The sequence below is a fragment of the Nomascus leucogenys genome, chromosome 1a, assembly GCF_006542625.1.
Source record: "Nomascus leucogenys isolate Asia chromosome 1a, Asia_NLE_v1, whole genome shotgun sequence".
NCBI classification, from domain to species: domain Eukaryota; kingdom Metazoa; phylum Chordata; class Mammalia; order Primates; family Hylobatidae; genus Nomascus; species Nomascus leucogenys.
Window position 1 is genome coordinate 33,046,143 of NC_044381.1, and position 8,280 is coordinate 33,054,422.

Here is an 8,280-nt window from a genome sequence, read left to right on the forward strand (position 1 = left end):
CTGGCCAGAGTTTTTGAATTACAAGAGCCACTCCAAAGATTTCTTTTAGAAAAGCAGTCACCACTGGCAGCACATTTCAGTGACACAGTATGGGTCACAAAACTTGCTTAATTATGTGACATATTCAACCTGCTCAACAAATTCACTCTGTCACTTCGGGAGAGAACAACAACTGGGTTCAAGTTGGCAGATAAAGTGGCAGCATTCAAAGCCAAACTAAAATTATGGGGGCCACAAGTGAACGTGGGTATTTCTGACATGTTTCAAACATTAGGACAGATTTTGAGAGAGACTGAGCCAAGGCCTTCTTTCTTTCAGCTGGTGGATGATCACCTATCTCAGCTTTCAAAAGAATCTGAGCATTACTTCCCAACCACAAAAACCCCCAGACTGGGAAGGAATGGATCCAGGACCCATTTGTGAATAAGCCAGGTGAATTGACTTTGTCCATGCCAGAAGAGGATCAACTGCTTAACACTGCAAGTGACAGTGGCCTTAAAAGTATGTTTAAGACAACTTCAAATCCTAATTGTTAAGATGGAATATCCGGCAATTGCCACAAAAGCACTGAAAAGCCTGTTTCCATTTCTAACATCCTACTTTGGTGAAGCAGGGTTTTCTGCAGTGACAGCAAATAAAACGAGGTTACAGAGTAGACTGAATGTAAGCACACCATTTCGGGTGTCATGGTCTTTCATCACCCTCAGATAGGGCCATCTAATTGCAGGAAAACAAGCTCAGGGCTCCATAGATTCTGCATTATGGTGAGTTCTATAATTATTTCATTATGTAATTACAATGTAATAATAATAGAAATAAAGTGCTCAATAAATGTAATGCACTTGAATCATCCTGAAACCATGCCTCCACCCCGTCTGTGGAAAAACTGTCTTCTACGAAGCCAGTCACCGAAAAGGTTGAGGACCGTTGCTTTATAGTTTTTCTTTTTAGCTGAAGGATTTAGATAACAGACCTCACAGGGTGGAGTAATAGTTTTGGAATGAAAGCTGGGTAGAGCATCTCCCTGATAGCAATAAAGGCTTTTTGTAGGAGCCTCTTTTTTATGATAGCAATCTCTTTAGACAACAGTATAGCAGTAAGGAACTCATCAACTTATGGGTCATTTTTACTGATGTGCCTGCAGATGTGAAGAAATCTTTTTGTTTCCAAAGCATTCCAAAGTTATGAACCACCACAAAGGCATAGCAACTGTCAGTCAGACTGGTTTTTAGATAAAATACAGGCACGGGCAAGTGCACAAAGCTCTGCCTGTTGAACGAACTTCAAGTAGGGAAGTTTGCCACTTTCAATGAGCTCATACTGGATGGTGAATGAATATCCAGCACAAAAGTTTTCTTCCTGATCTTTAACATTAAGATCCATCCAAAAAAAAGTCCTCAAAAAGGATTTTTAAAAGGAATGTCCTGCAAATCAAGATGGGAAATAATGACTGATTGAGAGGTTACCATTTTACAGTCATGTGGTTGACCTTCATCAAATAAGGGTGACAAAGTAGGACTGGGAGCATTATAGCATTTCAAATGAAGATTAAACAGTGAGATTAAAAGGATTTCATAAGAGATTAGTCTGCTCACAAAAAGATGTTGGACACAGCTAGAATGAGAAGACTGTACTGCAAGTGGTGTGTGGGGATACACAGCATTACCTAAGATCAGATTTCCAGAAGCTACAACCAGTTTTTCCACCGCATCTAGCTTTAAGGCAATTTGGGTATGCCCTAGTGACTGAGTTTAATTAAGCACTATAATAATCCATGGCCCAAGCTTTCCACCATGTAGCTGTGTGACTATTCCCAAAGTCTGGTTATTACTGTCTTGCACAAACAGGGTGGAAGGTTTTGAATAATTGAGCAATCCCAAAGCAGGAGAGCTTTGTTATTTTGTAATGCCCTTATTATCCTACAAAGGCTGTCTCGTGTTTTTTCTTCCCAAGGAAGGGTTCAAGAACTGAGCTTTTAGGGGTTCAAGAACTGAGCTTTTAGACTTCATAAATGTTAGTAGGAAAATATTAGGGACTCACAGACAGCAATATCCAACTAAACCTAAACACCTGCAAAGTTGTCTCCTATTTACAGGTCTGGGCAAATCTTGGATAAGCCTAACTTTATTAGGAGACAGTTGGAGACTTGCAGCACTTAGATCATGTCCCAAATAGTGAACAGTATCTGATGATAACTATAATTTGTCTTGGGAAACCTTATGTCCCTTCTCTACTAACCATTGTAACAGATAGATAGAGTCCTGTTGGGATACCTCCTTAGTCAGTAAACACAGTAAGAGGCCATCCACATATTGCAAGAGAGAGTCAAGCCTCTAGGAACTGGAGAGCACTCAAGTCTCAAGCACTTGAGAGGAATAGGAGGCACCTTCAGTGAACCCCTGAGGCATGACCATCCAGGTATATTATTGATTATTCCAGGTGAAAGCCAACAGATATTCACTGTTGGGGTCAACTAGAATGCTAAAGAAGGTTAATCATAGGTATACCACTGTAAACCATTCAGAATTTGGGAGAACCTGTGACAAAAGAGTAGGGTTTGGAACCACTGGAAAATGGGAAATAACTATCCTGTTAATGGTTTGTAAATCCTGAACAAATTGCTACCTTTGGCTGTTAGGTTTTTACAGGGAAGACTGGGGAGTTACAAGGATTGGTACATGATATAATTAATCTCTGAGCAATTGAGTCTTCTATTATTGGCTCAAGACTTTGTATGGCCTCCAGCTTTAGTGGATGTTGAGGAATTTGGGAAGAGGCTTAGTGGGGTCTATTTAAATTTTAATAGGCTCTGCACTTTTTATTCTTTCAATACTAGTATTAGACATGGCCAATATGCCACTGAGTTTCTCAGTTAAGTCAGCAGCATTTTGTAGACTGTCCTCTTCTTCTTTATGTAGGACAGATGGTCAAGTGTACAGGAGATCTGGCTCAGGTGAGTCAGTAAATTTCAGAGTCAAGTCTCCGTTAGAGGCAAATCATATCAGGCCTTTTAGCTCAGACAGAAGGTCTCTGCCCAATAACTTGACCAGAGTTGTGTTACACAGCAAAATACAATGTTTTTTAGAAAAGGGCCTTGAGTCACTTGTATAGGTTGAGAAGAAATTCTTCTTGAATTTGATTTCATACCACCAGGGCTAACATTTCCTTTTTCTTCCAAGAGAAAGGCTATCTTGTAAAAGTGGGGTGTAAAGTAGAAAGAGTGCCTCGAGTGTCTACCAAAATTAGGTGAGACCTCCAATGGATTTTTATCTTTGTCTCCTCCTGACTATTTAAATGCATAACTGGTAGCAGCCTACCATAGTTTTCCACAGAGGCTCATCAGTCCTGGTGAGTAACATGAAGATTACTACTGGAGGGTGGGCAGTTTGTGTTTAGAGGCCTCCTTTGAAATCTTTGAGGGCAGTTCCTATTCCAATGTCCCAGTTGTTTGCACAAATGGCAACATTTTATTGGAAACTGCTTTTTTAAGGGTAACTTCTTAAGAAAGCACCGTGGTAGGTCCAAAGGTCATTTAAATTGTTGATGCTATGGAGTTGCTGAAATTGCAAAACCAATATTTGGAAGCTCTTTGTTTCTTATCTTATTCTAAGGTCTTTTCAAAATATTCAGCTATAATCACTAATTCAGCTAAACCTGTAGCCTCCTACCCTATCTTTTGTGTTTTTACAAACCAGATAATTTCAGCGAACAGTCCATTTACAAACGGTGTGAGTAGGGTTGGTTGGGTTGTATTATCCACTGTGTAGAAGGCAGAATGCTAAAGAAGAGAGCTTCCCTAGGTTTGGAAAATTCTTTAACGATAGCCCTAAGCTCATTTTTTGTCCAAAGATCATAAGTCACTCGAGGACTATCTCCTGAATTCTCAGGTGGTTGTTTCTTATAAGGAAACTATATAACCATTTTTTTTTTCAGAGAAGAAAGGTAATTCAGACAGAGGGTCAGTAGGCTGGAAATACCCAGGAAAAGGAGAATAGAGAGGGGCAGTAGGACTCCCATCAATCATACCATCCTTGGTGTGGGAGATAGCTTGTATTTTCAATTTTTCATTAGCTTTTTGCAATAAATCTAAAATATCCATTTTAGAATCTTGTAATCTCTTAGAAGCTTCTGTCAATTAAAATATGCATCCCATTCTGTCTTCCTAATTCAGGAAACCTGGGTTTCAAGTACCCCTTTTAGATGAACAATCTTCTCCATTTGGAATGTTCCACATATGGCTATTGTAATTCTGAATTATCTTTGGTAAAAAATTGCCACTTTTGTAAGTATTCACAGCTTCTGGAGCCATAATTTTCTTATGTGAAAAAGATAGGCATGCTGCAAACTGGAGTACTCAGTCCTTTAGATAGTAGGATCCCATTTTTACGTTGAATCTTGGGTCTCTCGGAGCTGAGATAAAAGCTTAAGGAGGAAATGTCATAGGGTTCAGTTGTGTGCTATTTTCATCGTGTTTTTCATTGCATAGACATTTTCTTGAGGTTGGCGGGTGACCTAGTATCATCTAACCCATCTATGACCAACTTAACATAGGAGTCTTTTTGTAGGTGACAGGGTTCACTGGCAGCTTTTTGGTGCGCAACCCAGTGCCCACCAGCCAAGTTGTGGCTTGGCTCTGAGATTCCCTTGACCAACTAAGCCAATGATTTTTCCTTACCTTAGCCCATAAGAATAAAAGCAATGAAAACTTGTGAAAGATGGAGTCACCTTCTGGAAGTAATTGCCATTTACTGCAATTGCTCTCAGTTACCTTTAAAACTAAAGCCTGCTGATCACTGTTAACACCCAAAATCATATGCCCTATGACAGCACAAACAAACTCTTGGGACAAAAAAGCCAAAGAGATCAGGGTGCTCAAATATAAAAGACAGCAGAGCTTGGACCTGAGAGAAACAGAGAGAGACAGAAAGAGAGAGAAAGTTGCTCATGACTTCCAGGCACTATGAGGAAGACAGTAGACTTTAAAGGTATCAGCAGTCTTTCCTTTGTGTCCCTTTGTGGTAGCCAGAATTGTTAAAAATAAAATTTCAACAAATTTAATTTAAAGATGTAATTGGCTTTTATTAGTGACTCATGAACCAGGCAGCATCCCACCTAGAAATACAGGGAAGCTCCACTGAACATAACAGAACAGTGTTTTTTTTTTGTAAGGTAGATTAAACAGGAAAAAGAAAAGAGAGTAATACAAGAACCAAGAAACCAACCAAAACACACACACACACACACACACACACACAAACAAATAAAAAAACAGAAAGCAGATTGGTTAATATCAGGTTACTTTCGTAGTAAGGGATAAAGTAAAGAGGACTCCCTTATTATGCTGGCTCAGGTTGATTGGTCTCTTTCTAATTGTTTGCTGTGAATCTCCCACTTTCTTAGAAAAAAAACTGGCTTTTTGGGGGATTGTCTTCCTTCCTTTGAGTTTCAGTTTGATTATGTGGTACTTAGCATGGACTACATTTTGGTTTGGTCCCTTTGGGTCTAGTGCAGGAGCTCAGTCCAAAACAATGGCCTCCTATAAATTTTATTTAACAACCCTGAAAGTCCAATTTTTTAAAAGCAGAACAGAACAAAAGAATGGGGAAACATAGCAAACTCTTCCTACCACAATTGGTACCCAGTGAATGATTTGGGGAGGGGAGAAGGTTAGGGTAGAACCAAAAAGGGGGATTTCCAGAGGGGAACCAGGATGCCATAAGCTTGTCTTCCCAGGACTTTTTCCAGGCTTTCCCAGGTTACCACCTCTCTTACCTCCACCTCCCACCCCAGAACTTTTCAATTCACTTTCTTTTATAAAAGACCTTGATGGCTTTTCAATTTGGGGTTCTAATCTGAAAAAAAAAATGGCTCCCTGTGGTAGAGAATGTAATTATTATCATCTATGCATAACAATAATCATATAAAATTATAATAATAAACATCCTTGAAACTACCACCCAACATGAAAATTATAACCTTATGATTTTAACAAACTGAGTATAAAACAACGTCAAATAACTGGGTATTCCTCTTCATAACCCATACTGGATTGTTTAATAGCATATAATAAGACAAAGTAACAATAACTTGAAAAAAATTAGTTAACATTCTCAAGTGAAAGATGTCTGGATGAAGGAGGACCAGGATTGAGGCTCCATGGTGATCAAGGATCTGAGACTTCCCTCATTTGCTTTGCCATCTTTAACTTGAAACTTTTTTTTGCAAGACCACTTTTTAGTCCAAGATGGCTGTAAGAGTTCCAAGCTTCACATCTGCATTCCAGACAGCAGGAGAAGCTTTCCTGGAAAACTCACCCAACTACTTCAGCTTATATCTCATTCACACCCCAACCCTGAGAAGTGAGAGAGAAATGTAGTTTTCCATTCGGGCACACTGCTCTAGAATCTATCACAAAGGATGAAAAGGAGTATTTGCTACTGGATTGGCACCTGGCAATCTTGTGCCACATGCTTCGTGCACAAATGCTGCTCAACACTGAAAAATATTTTTATCAACCCACATCTTTATTTTTCCCTCACTCACCTCCATTCCTCAGGAAAAAAAGGAACTTTTAGCCCAAAGTGCATCAAAGTTATGATTATGAGAAGTGGCAAGAAAAAGATGTCTTTCTTATAGATGTTCTTTTCTGAAGAATCTGACAGAGCCAGGATTCATGTTCTTCTGGTCTCTGACCTGCAAAATGCTGCAGGTGTGGCCAGGCCTCTGGGAGATAGCACAGAGACCAGAGCAAGGGACATCCAAAGCTAGTTATCTGGGGATGGAAGGATGCCCTAACAGGAAATGTAAAGGCACACAATGTATTCTTCTTCTGGGCTCCTCATGGTTTTCCTAATCCTCTACTATAAGATCAGATTTTTGGTATCAGGATGGTGGGGTGACATTTTGTTTTATAGTATAACTCTCAATGTCTGTCATTGGAGTATTTGGCTGGGTGAGGGGGAAGAGTCTCATCACTGGAATCACAGAGGCATAGCTTTAGTTTTAACTGCTTAAGTATTTAGAAATTATCTCCATGAAAACTCATCCATTTAAAGTTTTCATCATTTGGAACTTCTAGGATACCACATCCAAACCCAAAAGAGTACTTCACTGAAGACACAGGTATTTTCTTAACAAGTTCAAACATGAAACTGGGATAACATTTCAGATCGCACTTCCCTTTTCTACCCCTCAAAAAATTCCAGATTAAGAGTGTCAAAAGAGTATGTAGGATTTAGAGAGGAAGATGCCTCCAAAACAAACCCATTTGAAATGTATCTGTAGAGCCAAGGATTTTACCCACACTGGGACCACAGGAAATGACCTACCCTGAGATGTGTTTGGTATTTTTGAAAGAGGGCAACTCTAAGCTGGACATTTGGTGATGAGAGAGGATAGAGAAAGGAAAACCTTGTTTTATCTGTGTGGGTGTCTTTTGTGACCTTAAAAGTTATTATCCAGCAGATACTTCTTAGCCCAGGGCCTGGTGGCTACGCTGGTTCTTTCCTTTCCAATCGGAGGCCTCTGCCACAAACATCCTCCGCCAGATCATCAGTCAGGCCAAGAGACATCTGAGCTTGATCCCCCTTTTTGTATTTACTGGAGCTGGAGTACTAGAGCAGCACTGTATCTCTTGTGTCTGGCATTGTTCCATCCAGATGTTAGTTGGAACAGAAAGAATAACCCAGAGCCCTGGAACAAACTGGGTCCCAATGATCTATACAAGTTCTACTCAGTGAATGTGGATTACAGCAAACTGAAGAAAGAAGGTCCAGATTTCTAAATGAAATGTTTCACTATAAGGCTGCTTTAGAATGAAGGTCTTCCAGAAGCAATCCACACAATTTCCACTTAACCAGGAAATATTTATCCTCTAAATGCATGAAATCATGTTGATGTAATCTACTGGAGATTACATTGATTAATAAATAACTGAAACTTGAAAAAGACAGTTATTATCCAACTTGATAGTCAGAAAACTGGAGTCTGGAAATCTGAATTACCACCTTCCTATTTTCATGCCGCTCTTCCTCCTGCTTGTCAATGGAATTCACTTCCCATGGTGACCATCTTGTTTAGCCATCAGATCCTGCTCAGCTCATATTCTGAATCACTGCTAATTCTAAGGGTAAGTTTTTCTGTTGTGGCTACAGCATCACTATGGTAGCAGTTATAGCACAGATTGGGAAATGCAAAGAAGAATCAAAGTGCATTCTGTAGGCCCAGGAGAATGTCAGATGTGTATGTGCAACAGGGAGGAATGGTAATGTGGCTTCATGC

The 8,280-nt window shown here is 39.7% G+C and overlaps 1 pseudogene; it reads left to right on the top strand.

The window, feature by feature from the left end:
- The first annotated feature begins 2,923 nt into the window (after positions 1–2,923).
- LOC115836003 lies at positions 2,924–7,814 on the top strand (annotated as a pseudogene).
- Positions 7,815–8,280: the final 466 nt, after the last annotated feature.